General features: G+C 33.1%; 1 protein-coding gene and 1 long non-coding RNA gene across 2 annotated transcripts in view; one reads left to right on the forward strand and one right to left on the reverse strand.

Annotated features, from left to right (window-relative positions):
* LOC128876487 (E3 ubiquitin-protein ligase MIB1-like) overlaps positions 1–15,144 on the forward strand; it is a 605,287-nt gene that overhangs the window by 23,435 nt on the left and 566,708 nt on the right. The gene's annotated exons all lie outside the window — the stretch shown is intronic.
* LOC128876494 (uncharacterized) lies at positions 542–6,019 on the reverse strand. Its single transcript, XR_008457052.1, has 3 exons — positions 5,688–6,019; positions 4,357–4,590; positions 542–3,501 (listed from the first exon to the last, which is right to left on the reverse strand). It is a non-coding gene; the product is annotated as an uncharacterized LOC128876494 (long non-coding RNA).

The raw sequence follows: 15,144 nt of genomic DNA on the forward strand, positions 1-15,144 counted from the left end.
ATATAATTATATACTTTACATATAATTATAATACATATAATTATATATATACAATTCATTAGATTTAGAATACATTTTATGACTAGACTGCTTTTTTTTAAATACTATGAATTATATAAAATCGGCCCTTTTTGCATATGTAATTTTTTGTATTCTTCTTATGCTTTTGGATATTCATATTTGACATTTTTGCATTGAAAAGAACCTTAACTGACGATCGAAACGTTTATGAATTAAACAGACTACGGATTCTAATGACATGTTCTACAATATTTACTTCGAACATGATCAAGCAAAGTGTATACTTATACCATTTATGTAAAATTTCATTTAAATTTATAGTAATATTCTCAATAATTAATGGTACATCATTAACAAATACAAATAATAATACATAAATAAAAGAAAGCCTTGAGAGCTTTGTGAACCGTCCTGTGTATTGAAATCAAAATATTGTATATTGCATGTAGCTACTCGAAGATTAAACTATTCATTGAATATTTCTTTCGTTTCCGTATTCTGTGCTCGCACACCTCAAATACATTTCACCTGTACTCATAAATAATTCCATTTACACGGTCCCGCAGTTGGCAACATTTCCTCGAATCGTCTATTTAAACTAGCTACGGAGCAAACTTACGGGTAGTTGTCCCAAATAATTCTGTTTGCTTATTTCCGTACTTGACCACGCACTTCCATCCGTCATGCCTCTTCAATTTACCTCTGAAACACTTAAATAATTAACTTCACGAATATGTGCTCGTCGTTAATTGACGCAGCTTCAATTTTGGTCATTTAAATCGTTGCTGTGTTAACTATTTAAAAATACTATTTAACTCGATTAGACTTATGGATAGCCATATGTAATAGTATTTGCTGTACAATTATGTATATTTTGATAATATTCATTAAACTATATTTATTCTGCTTATTCGTTTAATGGTGAGTTAAGGTTCGGACACTTTATATTATTTTTGTGTTCAAATGTATTGAATATGTGTCGTTTGAATGCATTTGTTTAACATGTTTCATAGATTTTTTATATCGTTTTCTGTTTAATATGTGTCATATTCTGTATGGTTAGCTAAAAACAGAAGTTGCATGTCTTGATTATATTCTGCAAACAACTTTGATAGATTATATGTTATATACAATTTATTATACGGAAAATCACTGTAGCAATTCGAAAATGTTGAGTATTTCTTTTGAGAATTAGATTATTATTCTTCTTTGCAAGCTCTTTCCTTCAATAATATATGATATATAATTCATTTTACCAACTAGTTAGTTCACGTTAAAAAAGAAAAACATAACCGACTTCGAAAAATATTAAAACTGCACTAAAAAGTATGAAATAATTTCTAGTTGATTTATATTAATACTTACTAGCTCTAGATATAAGTACTTAAAAGTATGATAAAATGCAGTGAAAAGTATGAAATAATTTCTATTTGAATTGCGTTATTGCTCATCAACTCTTGATGATTTTCATTAAATTATTAAATACAGCATATTAAATACAATGCAACGTTTTCGGAGGTGGCTCAAAATTAAAAATTACCTACATTCAAAATTACCATAAGCTATTTCGGCGTACTCGGTGAACAGACTTCAAAAAAAAAAGAAAAATATACTTGTCGAATTGAGCAACCTCCTCTTTTTCGAAGTCGGTTAAAAAATTAGATTTGCGCTTTGATGTGATTTTTAAAGTGAAAAACGATGATCAATCTTAAATGTGAGCTGCAAAAGCAATTTCATAACATAAAACACTACGTATAGTTGGAAAAGGAAAGTTTTAGTTGATGAATATCAAGTAGAATGAAGTTTTAATAAACCATTTATTAAAATCTAGTCGTTAAGCGATCCAATTGATCAGGCCATCAATCGACTACAAAAATGTAAGGAACTTTTTATAGTTGAAGGGTGAAAATTCGATGAATGCCATGGAACGAGTCACCGAATGGATGGAACAACAGAAGGCAAAGAATACATCCTCTTTGTCCGATTCATTTTTTTTTTTTTTTTTTTAGCTATCACGATGATGTCTCTTCGCCGACAATGATTAATTAATCGCGTTCCAATGAAAAATCGACATCGGCCCGTCGACAACTTAATCCGTGAATTTGTTTCACGGAACTAGGGCTTTTTTCGATTGTGTTTTTTCATTGGCTCGCTCGGAAATTACGCGGGATTTGACATCGTCGAGAGGATTAGCGGGGAGGAGGAGGGTGGAGGAAGAGGCTGAATGGTCCTGTGCTTAATCCGTTTGAAGAAGGACACCCGATGTCCCGGCCGTAGTTTCTTTACTTGCTTATCCCTTGCCCGTTGGATTTGTAATTCGTCCTGGATATAAATCGGGATAATACAGATTGCGAAACCGAGTTAATAAGTATTCGCCGAAGGACGATCCTTCGCCGATCTGATTTCCAGCAGACCGGTTGCGCCATTGTCTCGCTGTTGTCCCTCGAGCGTTACTCTCGATACTCGGAAACGTTTTTGCCGTTTCATCGATTTCAATTGTATCCACGACGCTCTCGAAATTGTGGACGCATAGCCAATTGATACGCAGTGAAGTGCTATCATCCCGCTGGGAGTTCATTTAGAATAACGAAAATACTTTATGAATTCTATTTTATGAATTTGTATACTTTATAGGTTTCATGGCGAATGTTTAGAGTTTTTTGGCGAAGGCAGATGTCTAATACAGTGACTCGTATTAATATTCGGACACTATTTTCACCATGTATTCTTGATCTAACTGGTCGTTAATACTTCCGTAATCGGAGGAAAACCGGTGGTTCCGACGTGGAATGATCGTTGACGATTGATCGTTAATACTAACAGTAAATTGAATCAAGGTAGTAAATATGACATCATTAGACAAATAAGGTAAACACGTTCGTCCTTTCCATAGTCAGTAAAGTAACATTCACCGTCATCAATTCTAACTTTATTTTTTATAACTTTGTAGTAAAACGTTTCTGAGCAAACTTCAAATAACATTTTCTTCTTATTTCCACTTGTAGAATATGCTCACAAAGTTTGTCCATTGAGACTCCTCGGTATTGAACAACTTTCATCTGAAACATTTTTATGTATAATCGATATTTTCGGAGATATTCAACTGTGTCGCTTTATAATTTCCACCCTGTATTTACTGTTGCAACTTATTAAAATGGTTAGTGATAATGCTTCTTTTTTGTATAATTGAAAGTTCTTCGCAAGAAGAGAAATCTTTGGAGCTATTTCTATTATTTAACTACACGAAGAAGTCCAGCTGTCTTCAAAGAATTGTACATTCTTAAGTTTTTCCTTTCCTGGGTCACTATAAGTTTCTATCGACGATAAAAGCGTGTCTGATGTTTCTCGTGAAAGATATCGCAGAACTTGACAAATGGAAAAACAGTCAGCGTGATGTGTTCGTTTTTATTTCCCGTAATGCATTCCAAGAACAAAACGAGTTTATCGACGTCGTGCAGCCACACAATCTGGTACACGATTCTACAACGAAAAATATAAATCGTTTTGAGGATAATCTTGATTAGTATTTTGATCTCCTAATTAAAAATGTATCTGTTTGCTTTTTCTATTACAATTTTTAGTGCTTCGTATATATGTTAAAACTATAATCTCAGTAATTTAGCGATTTTGTATAATTTTATCAGCATGCTTTTATGAAATGTTCTCATCTTCAGATGGTTACAAAATGTAAACTGTTTATTATAAATAAGAATCAAAAATAGAAAATAAAAGAATCTTACTGTTATGTTCAAATGGTTACAAACTGTAATTGTTTTTGAGAATTCAATTTCAAAAACATTTTGATACTTTGAGAGTATACATAGTAAAATAAATATAAATAAAATGTAAATTTCATACAGCATGAATTAAGCCTGTGTCTTATTAATATTATTTGACAGATGATTCTGTTACTTGCATTATACTGTTACTTCAATTTATTTAATAATAAACAGGAGCTTTCTTTAGATAAGTATATTTTAATTCAACAATTAACACATTCAAACAATTCATAAAAATTAACGAAAACAACTGAATTCTGAATTAATTATATTAAAGGTAAGAAAAATATTTTTGAAGTTTTCAATTTACGAATTTATATATGTTCAAATTTATACATGTTCAAAAGTACGACAAGTATTATTTACAAATAGAAACCACATTAACGTACAAACAAATTTTTAATATAAATGTATTTTAAGAATTCTGAACTAATTGTATAGACAATCAAATTTATAGTTAAAATGACATAAGAGTGTATACAGTGAGTAACTGTGTATGAGTAATGAACTTTATGTATATTTTGTATTTCATTGGATGATATCTCTCTATACTTACTGTAGATTAAAATATATTGTTTTATTGTAATGTGACTTGAAGACCAGGAATTTTCAAGTAACCATCAAGATATATAACGTATAAAATTGTTTCCACGAGGTTCCTATTTAATTATTTCTTCGGACGTTGTCGGAAAGCACGGTTCATGTTTCTTCCCCCGCAAGGCAGCGTCAAGCTAGCCGAGATACTTTTTTCCAACGGAATACAAGGATGTCCCCGCGGACTCGAGCCAACCTAGAACGCGGAACCATTCATCAGGCTGAAATATTTTATTAAACAAGCTGCCAGCTGGTTTTCCGACTGGCCAGCCGGAATGCAAATTCGAACGCGCTGAACGCTGTACTCCCGATTTATCATGTAAACGCGTTTCGAAAACTTTGTATCGTGCATCACATCCCCAGAGATTTAAATCTTCATTCTTAATAACGTTCGGTCGCGGAACGAATCGTAATTTCATCCGACGCAGTGTAATTTAATATTATTTACGACTAATTAATTGTTCCTTCGCAAGGAACGGGAGGTAAAGTTATTTTGAGTACTTAATCCTTTCACTGCCAGGCAAATTTGAAACGTTTTGCCTTGGCTCCTAAGATTTAATACAAAGTGATATTAAATTTGTTGTTTTAAAAAGAAAATTCACGATCTTCTTTTGCAATAATTTGTGACCCAAAAAACTATAAACTTATCCCTTGAGTAATGCGAGTGGTCTTGTACAGTCCCTTTTGAAAAAAGTAGATTCTTGATTATTATTATCTCGGAGTATTGCTGTACATATGTACGTATATACAAGAATCTATTAAATATACAGCTGTTCGGTTTAATTCCTTTCAAAATTACGCATAATATTCCACGTCGTAATCAAATACTGCAAGATTTACGTATAAAATTCGTTGAAAGTATTCCACGATGCATTAGAGCTATTATCAAAGCCAACGTGATATGGATAAATTTTAATTTTTTCAGTCCAGGTAAAACATCTTTTAAATGTTATAAAATAGTATACATTTTCTATGACTTTTTTTATTTAAATTTCAGACTGATTTTTGCGATTGGTTTAGTATTACACCTTACTGTACGTCAAAATTTGTTTGGCACTATTACATTTTTTACGATCAAGGATGTTTATCCATTCCAAAATGGATCCATTCAGAAATTTGTAAGAATAAATACCTATATAGGTAATACTTTATTTATTGTCTAAACTCTAAAGGATCAAAGCCAACGACCGATGCATCATCTATTTAACCTTCTTTAAATGCTTATTTACTCATATTGTACCTGACATGAATAAGTAAGCACTGTATCAAAAAAAGCCTTCTAGATAACCTTACCTATGAGTCAATCAGCAGAACCAGGACTAAACGCACTCTCTTCCTCTTTCCAGATCTGCTATTTCCTTTCCACCTCACGCTTTGCAGCCACCATCATAAAATCGACACGAGAAAACACTCACCCCCTAGCTTTCGTCAATGCAAGCTTGCTCTGAGATAATTAATGAAAGAAAAAAATGTCACGGAGGGGAAATGCTTGGTACAAAGAGATTCGTACACGATTAGCGATCGAATCCGTTAGGAGACGCAGGGGAAAAAGAAATCGGGGGAAGAAACGTTGACGCGATTACACGATGCTGTTTGATAGATGAAGGCCCGAAAGAGGGTGGCGCGAAACTAACGCAAACGCCTGCGAAGGCCGAGGGGAAACACGCGGGAGCGTTTTCGTGGCGTGCGAGGCGCGAGAAAGAAAGAAATGGTTAAAGCTGCAGAGATTAGGTGGGGAGGGGATGGATAGAGGCCCGCGAGGCGAATAAAGAAGGGTAAGATTGATGCCACCGAGTAAATTGAACGTTACGAGTGACGACAGTGCGACAAAGCCCGCAAATAATTCTCTCCGGTACCGTAATTTATTTCGTCAGAGTAGATCTCTGGTTGCACGATCTCGCGACGTGTTACAATGTTCAGACCGAAAGTCGCTGGATTTCAACCGGTGTAACGGACAGCTGTCACTCGACGGAGGAATATAAAGGGACTTTTTAGTTGTGACTTGCGAGGTTCGCGAATTCGCTAGTGTTATATATTAGGTTGTCCAGAAAGTTCGTGTCAATTTCTAAGAAAAATTCAAAGGCATATAATAAATATACATGAATTTATTGAATTACATAGGTGCCATTTTGTTCCACAACTTTTCCACCTTTTAAGGGATGTATATATGTTATTTGTTTTCAACCATTTCGACATATTCAGACCTGTACCACCTACCAAAAATCGACATGGACTTTCCGGACAACCCAATATATCGATCTTCTTGTTCAACATTTTCCGAGATATTGGCGTATTGCACCACTTGCGAAAGGGTCTAGCAGGATAAGAATAGGCAATCGACTCCAATTTTCATTGCTATTATGTCCCTTGGACGCTTTTAACCTAAGACATCTTCCCACAAAGTTTCAGACCGTTACACACCCCCGTTTAAGGGTAATATGAGGGTAAGCACCCTTAACTTTATTATTTTTTTTCTCGATTACTATTACAAATATTTAAATTCTGCAAAAACGAAGATATTCATACTTACAAACTGCATCTCATATATTTTTTTCAGAGTAACAAATGAAATTTAATGTATATATAAAATTGTATACAGTTTCAAACTATCGATGAATTAAAACGATGCGTTGAGCAAAAATAGGAACAGTTTCATCGAAAAAGGATTGAAAAATTATATAAATCATTATCAAGATGGATGATTTACGTAATAAAGAATAAAGAAGCTCTTATTATTAAAGAAAATTCATGAAAATTGACTGAAAATTGATTTTGGACATTTCATTTTTTAGACATATGTTCTATCTTTTTGTCCCGCTGATTTTCTTCAATATTTATACATTTTTCGATAAAATTATATTGAATATTGACATCTGAGTTTAAGCAGCTGGGAGTTTTAAACAAAAACAGTACGAAATGTTATATATACACATGTAGAATCTATATACAGGGTGCGTCACGGAAAGCAGGTGTTTTTAAAATAAATATTTGAACTCCGTTCATTTCTAGCATAATATAAATTAAATTACGCCTCCATCTACTTCCGGATTATTTAGAATTGATGACTGAATGCACAAATTCTCTATCCGCTATGAAGTTATTCACAATTGGTAGACGAAGATGTGATTAGATCACTGTCTATTTTAGAATTGCTTGCAACTGGAAGCTGGAGGAATGGAGGAATCTCCGTCTACCTTCAAATTGCATGATACTGTTTGATGGAGGTGTAATGATATCTAGAGAGGCGGTAGCGTCTCGACGCCAAGTACATGAAAAAATAGCCTCACCATATATGCCTGGCGCTGGCGCTACCGCGTATCTTTTACTCGAGAAAACGCGATTCCAACCTAACCTGAAACTTCTGTCATTGATATCTCGTCACGCCTGCTGTATTTTCTAAATATAAAGGCATTTTTCTCATGCAAATCGCACATAAGCTTTCGAATAAAACCAAAATCAATAAAATCGGTTCACGAACGACAGAGATATCGTAATATCATATCATGAATGTGTCAAAAGTTGCAGCATTTTTCTTTTCTTTGACAAGGAATTTTTCGTCAACACTTAGCCAATAGGAGCTAAGGCCGTTCGTCGATTCGTGTCGACTCTCGGAATCAGTCGGCAAGGCTCGTCGGTCGGAATTGTAATATGGCTGCCACTCATGCCGCTCGTTCATTTCTAACCTGTAACTGTCAGTTTGGATTTGTGACATTTGGTTTCTTGCAACAAGACTTTCTGACATGCATTGTGCGTACTTTTGAAAACTTAAAGGACTGAAACTGAAATTATAATACAATAAATTGTGCGTTAGAAATAGTTGATCTAGTTATTCACTTTCCATTTCTTCTTTAATAAATTTCTTGCAATGAGACTTCCTACAATGCGTTCCGCGTACTTTTGAAACCTTAATTAAAGGATTCAAACTGATCTCCCATTTTCTATTATTTGAAGACATTCACTGTACAAATTATCTTTGTAAAAAGAAGTGAGATCCCCATAAAAAACTTCAAAAAAGTAAAAAAATTACGCCAAGTACATGAAAAAGTGGAGGACTTAAGGAGTAATCATAGAAAAGTAGAAGATCCCCCTAAAAAAATTGAAGAAAGTAGAAAAAGATGTGAAATCGAAATGAGCAGCCAAAGCAAGCAAAACATTCTCAGATCATCAATACCCATACTTTCTCTCTCGCAGGCTTTCCGATAATTTGTCAGTTTAAAACGCTGACAATATGAGTACATTTTCATTATTTTACATTTTAAAATAATTCTTATTCATCAAAACCTTGACCTTAACTGGCCACGCCAAGCATTTGACTTCCAGGCCACGGACATCTAGGCAAATGTCTAAACAGTCTCAGTTTGTGGTTGATACACTATTTAGCTTCTTCATTTCACCGCCAAAGTGCGGAGCAGTCAGTTTACATGAGTTGTCATTAGGGTCTGAACGTCTGCACTGTTGAACACAGGATCTTAGCTGCGCATAGTTGGAAAGCACCGAATTTGATATTATGTTACATTGTGTCACCTTGCACTTTACTGGAAAGGACCTTCATGTACTGGCTGCTCATTTCGATTTCACATCTTTTTCTACATTCTTCAATTTTTGTAGGGGATCTTCTATTTTTCTATGATTACTTTTCAAGTCCTCCACTTTTTCATGTACTTGGCGTAATTTTTTTACTTTTTTGAAGTTTTTTATGTTTATATCTACTTTAAGATTATTTAGAACGAGTAGACTGGTACAACTGGTCGATGGAAGCATGATAGGAAATACATCATGTGCTTTTTTCTTCATTATTATTATTTGATGATAACATCTTAATTTTGTTCAATAATGTGCACTTATGTTTCTTAAGTGTATGAAATTCTTTTAGTTGATCTATGTAATTTCTATATCCCTACAGATGTCCTCCAAATAAATATGCTTACCAATAAAATATACAGTATACAGATTCTCAAAATAGATAATGGCTGAGTTTTTAGGTTCCATTTTGTAAAAACACAAAAGAATCTGAAAAGAGTGCAGAATTGTACGTCTCTAAAATATTAGAACACTTTATTACTACTGGTTATCAAATAAAAATTGTACAAATTGTTAATAATGACATGCTTTAAACAATTTGACATCATCCAAGTTATTTTTTTGTACAAAATTAGGACCTACCTACCAAAAAATTGAACCGTCTCCTAGTAAGCTGTATCTGCATAACCGAAGAAATCAAAGAATTTGCGCTCTCTAATTCCTTTATTCAATCATTTACCCTCAGTAAAGAATCTATCTATCAAATAACAAAAAAAAGAAATAGTAAACGAAAGATTAAAATGGACAGCGCATACGTCCATTGAGACGAACGCGTCGAGTGGGTCAAGGAACGAAACTCAAACAAGATCTGTGGATGCAGTCGAGGCTTTTAAAGTTACGCCGGAGGGAGTATTTAACCGATGTCACCGGCGGCCTCGTTTTTTCGTGCTCTTCTACGATTTCTCGTCGCAGGATTGCGAGAGGAAGAAGTTTACGGATGAGATGGTGGATATCAAAGGGAGAAGGGACGAAAGGGGGATAGCTAGAGGGAGGAAGTAACGCGAGCGAACTCTTTTAAGACGAGAAATAAGAGCGACTTGGCTCCTTATCTAGATAGGCCGCCATTCCGTCTTGAAGTAAAGAACGGAGAAACGCCAGCGACAAAAAGACACGAGCACGACAGCTCGGGGAGGGGAGATGAGGCGAAAAAGGGAAAAAGAAAGGGTACGAGCGAGCAGAGAGGGGAATAACTGCTCTATTAAGATTCCTAATCTGAATGAACGCTCGTTCCGGTCCAGTGGCAATAGAGGTTTATTCGGGCATGTCTGCTTCGGTTACATAGCGCTGCCTCTAAACACCTTAACGACGATTTTCAGAACGATCGCATGAAGTTACCGGGATTGAATCGATGCGATGGAACCCCGATGCGAGCAGTGCGGTATAAACAACCACTTCTTGGTCTGTTTCTGGATATATCAAACAAAAAACTTGTCTATGCTACTACGAATCCCTTGAAATCATCGGCGTGTTTACTGAAAATTTAGGGAGAGTACGTATTAGATTGGGATGAATAGAAACATTGCTTTAATTAACATGATGGTCGGCACGTCACCCAAAAAAATCGATCACCGGGCTTTTCATTAATTAATTATAAAAATGAATCCAAAAAGTGTGGTGATCTGAAGATAAATTTGATAAATTTACTGAAGAGGTTAAAAAATTAAATACTACAACAAATGTTACATTATCTTGTTTTTAATAGTCTCGAGACAAAATTTTATCTGCGTAGAAATTTTCACAAATTTTAATCTAACAGCCAAGTATGTTAGAAAGTGTGTTAAATAATTAATACAGCTTTGTTGGGAGACTGGAATCATTTTTTCAGATGTTACGGATGAATAAAGACATTAGCAAATTCTTACTAAAAAGTGTTAATATTTATTGTGGTTTTTTAGAGATACAAAAATAATAATGAGATACACTTATAATAATCATAATGGTAATGGAAAAACATAACACTACTTATAATAATACAAACAAGTAAATAACAACGGAACATAATAACAAAAGAAATGGTGGGAAATGGAAAGTGGTTCAAAAAGTATATTAATGAATATTATTATCAAATTAATAATTATCAAATTTTATGATAGACTTTGAAAAGGGTTATCCGTGATGCAACATAATATTCTTTTATCCAGCTTCTTTTTCATCTATACCATTATTACATTTTAAAGAAAAAATATTAGTATAATGCAAAGGTGGTATATCTAAGATTGTTTTTTTTTTAGCAGCACGTATGTAGAACGTAATATAAAGCATTTAAAAATGCATTTTTATCTAAATTTTGAATTCAATTACATTTATGCAACCCTAAATATTATCTATTTGAAATGCATAAAGAATGTTTATTTTATCTAAAGAAAGGAATTTGAGGTTGAAGAGGTTACCGATAATGTGATTTAATTCCGGAAAAAGTTAACGGAAAGCATGACCAAACGTTATCAAGCTATGATCGTTAAACAAAATTAGATTTTACAGAAATATCACGTCCACGCTCTTATTGACCAAACTGTAACTTCTTTTCGATCCTCTTTGTTGCGCAGCTTGAGTTTTCAAACGGATGTGTCTCGCGAAAAAGAAACGCATTCTGATGTCTTCTGTAATGCGCGATTCGGTACCGCGTGCACGTGGATAGGTGGACGTCGCATCGATAAAAAGTATCCTCAGGTCGGGGAAGTTGCTTTTATTGCGACGACGTTATTTTTCTATTGCTATTGAAATAGGTACTCAGCGAAAGATGCTGATGCCACCCGCAGTACGGAGAGACAACGATAAAAATCTCTGAAGTTGCTTTTGCCGGTATAATAGGGAACGTACAGTTTTTTTATACCTTCTGAGGGAACGAACGATTATATACGGTGGTTCGTATAAAGTTTTTCCTTATGTTCCCAATACCTATTGCCAACGTGTACGCGTTTTCTGTTAGTTCTAGCTACTCTGCTATCGTACCGTGAAACCGTTTCACGAATAGCAAAAATCTTCGTCATATTAAACAGTAGAAGTAGGTGAAAAAAACAGTAATATTCTACGTACAAGCGTTACTAGCATTATTTAGCATTTAATTCTGTTTCGCTTTAATAACAAAATAACCAACCTAGACAGCAGCTTACAATTGATTTAATAATACAGAAAAGCTAAGAGATATTATACGTATAACCTCATAGGAGCATATAATACAGTTGCAACCATTTTTTTCGTCGACTGTTTTTTTAAACGTAATGAGTAATTTTTACGACATGTTGCTAAGGTAACAAGGTGTGACAATAATAATAATTAAGTACGTGTTCTTTGAATTTAATAATTGTTAACAAATTCGACTTATAAGATAACGTACTTCTTTTTATTAATTAATTTATATTATCTATCATTATATTTAACTTAAGGATTAAAACTATTGCAGTATAGAAAGTTGTTAAACGCGAAATAGTTTTACATAATTAAAAATTCTGCATCGTAACTTCTGAACAGCCTTTTGTTTTAACTCCTTGGAGGTTGTAAAATGTAAATTTAACATGCGACTTCAATGTGTAAGACCATGTTACTGAATCCGGTGCAAAAAGAATTACAGGCTCTTCGAACTAAATTATACTTTATGGACTTTTATTACTATTCTTATTATAGGACGAGGAAGGAAGGGAATTAGCCTGGAGTAAATTTATAAGTTAACGGACATGCGTTTTATGTTTCTTAAAGCGTTCAAGAGTTTCGAATAGCGTAAAGTGTGATGGAAAGAGGAAATAAAAATTGCTTAACGAAAAAGTCTTGAGTAACATAAAAATGAGAAAACGTTTTTTTTATCCTAATAGAAAAGTAGAATATGAACGCACAGATGCATACAATTTAAGAAAATAATGAAAAACTGTACCACAGCACGATATATCTATAATATTACGAAAAAATCAAAGCTTATTACAAGATTTTTCATTCTTTGTTCTATATTTATCATATTATATTTGATTATTTAAATAAGAATATTCATCAAAAATTTTGTTCTAATTTTTCAATAAATTAAATAAGCTAAATGTTTATTTAGTTACTTTTTATGATTAGATTGTTGTTCATTGAGCTGATGAAGTTGTTTTGATTGCGGTACAAAACAGATAAATTAAAATTTAGTATCTCAAGATTCTTATTTATTGTAAATGAATTAAAAATGTTTTCCGATGAATATATTACGTAATATCTTCAGACATCCAAATATATATTACTAGGAATAATTTGATAAAAGAATATTATCTCTATATGTATATTACAAAAATAAATATGTATTTTATTGGTAAAAGAAATATCAAATTACTAATTCCAAAAAAAGATAATAATGTTTTTCGACAAATATTAGTTGCAGTTCTTCCAGGAATCTGGTCATAATCATTAGTAATAATAATTTTATAGAAGAATGTTATTCATACCTATTACACAAATAAATATTTATTTAATTGGTAGGAAGAATATTAAAATTCAAACAATAATTCAAATGAAATAAATTTATTAAAGAATATTAAGACCAACGTTTAGGGTTCGTATGTAGACATTCCTGAAATGTATAGAATATTTTTAAATATATAACACGAACCATTCTGAATTATTTCTTTAATAACTTTACCTCAAATTAATATATTTTACTTGCTTCACTTTGTACGGTGTTCGTGCCCGTTGAAGTGCCATTAATATTCTATGGAATTCAAACAAAAGGAAGTCTGAAATAAAATCTATTTCGATTAAAAGAGAAGCAGTTTCCAGGATTGAATCCATTGTTGGACCATTGCACGCAACACAATAAAAGAGAGAAATTGGAAACGATCACAGGAATAGGCTACTTCAAATTAATCGTTCGTAATAAAACTGTTGTAATGAGCATCAATTTGCTATCTATAAATGATATAGCTTTATACGAGTGTTTGGTTCGTAATATCTTGATGTTAAAATAAAATGTAATCGTAATTAAAATAAAGAAAGATCTTTTAGTCGTTAGTTTACGAGAATACAATTCTGATGGAAAGCACTAAACGATTTGGCATATAGAATATAATTGCACGAGTACTCGTAACTCTTCCAATTATTTACTAAGCGATGAAAATTCTAATTTGTAAAAATTCACTGCTTGCAGGAAAGCTGAGGGTACTAACGAAACGCAAACGTTATTCAAAGGATTAAAAATCAAAATGCAAATCGTGCACTCCATAATTTGAAATATCGTTATTTTGTACACCAGGTTTGAACCGCGCAATTAGCGCAATTTGTTTCCAATATTTCAACGGCGTCAGAAGTTTTACAAAGTAATCATGAAAATCCGAAACACCACGATAATTAACAAGAAGCCAGTCCACCATTAGCCGCTTTAAAACCGCGTAACAATACCTTTCGATCCTATCCATAGGAAATCATGGTTGGCATTGCCTATCAGTTGCTATTAAAAATAATTTTGGATTATTGCAAATGAAGTTGTCAATATCCATATAAGGTTCTGTCTTTCATATTTGTACAATATCACATACTCTTACGATTTACAAATTCAATTTATATGTGAGCTATTTTTTTATTTATCCTTTTAGTATATTTTTCTTTTACTGAAATTGTTAAAATTCTTATTAATCTTATTAAACACTTTCCTAGTTTTATTAGGCGTATTGGAAAATATTAACATGTATTTTTATAAAAAATTATTAAAGTGAAATGATAGAATTTAATCTAGAAAATTTAATGTTGAACTTTAAAATTGTATGAATTTAACTTGTAATTATACAGGAAGTAATTAAACGAATTCAATTTGACTGTGAACATGTTTACTATTAAAACAGTTCACGGAAGTTCTGTTAACAAAGTGTCGAACATTATCAAATTCTATATGTGAAGGGTAAAATGTCACAAACACTGTTTACTTGCATAACTTTCGGAAGTTATTCAAACTATTGGTTATTTAATGACGTATAGTGATCCATCGGTAATTTTCAATTTCTTTCGTAAATACACTGGCCGGCAAAAAGATAGGGACACTTTTTCAAATCGTCGTAACTATGGGAGTTTTCAACCGATTGAAATGAAACTGCGTGAGGAGTACTTCTGAAGTGTTCCCTAGACGTGTGTAAAGTTGCATTGGCGAGAGTTGCTGAGAAGAGGTCAATTCACCCCCTTAAAGGGGGGCGCGTCGAAAAACATCACTTCTGAA

Source organism: Hylaeus volcanicus, chromosome 5 (genome assembly GCF_026283585.1).
Source record: "Hylaeus volcanicus isolate JK05 chromosome 5, UHH_iyHylVolc1.0_haploid, whole genome shotgun sequence".
Classification (NCBI taxonomy): domain Eukaryota; kingdom Metazoa; phylum Arthropoda; class Insecta; order Hymenoptera; family Colletidae; genus Hylaeus; species Hylaeus volcanicus.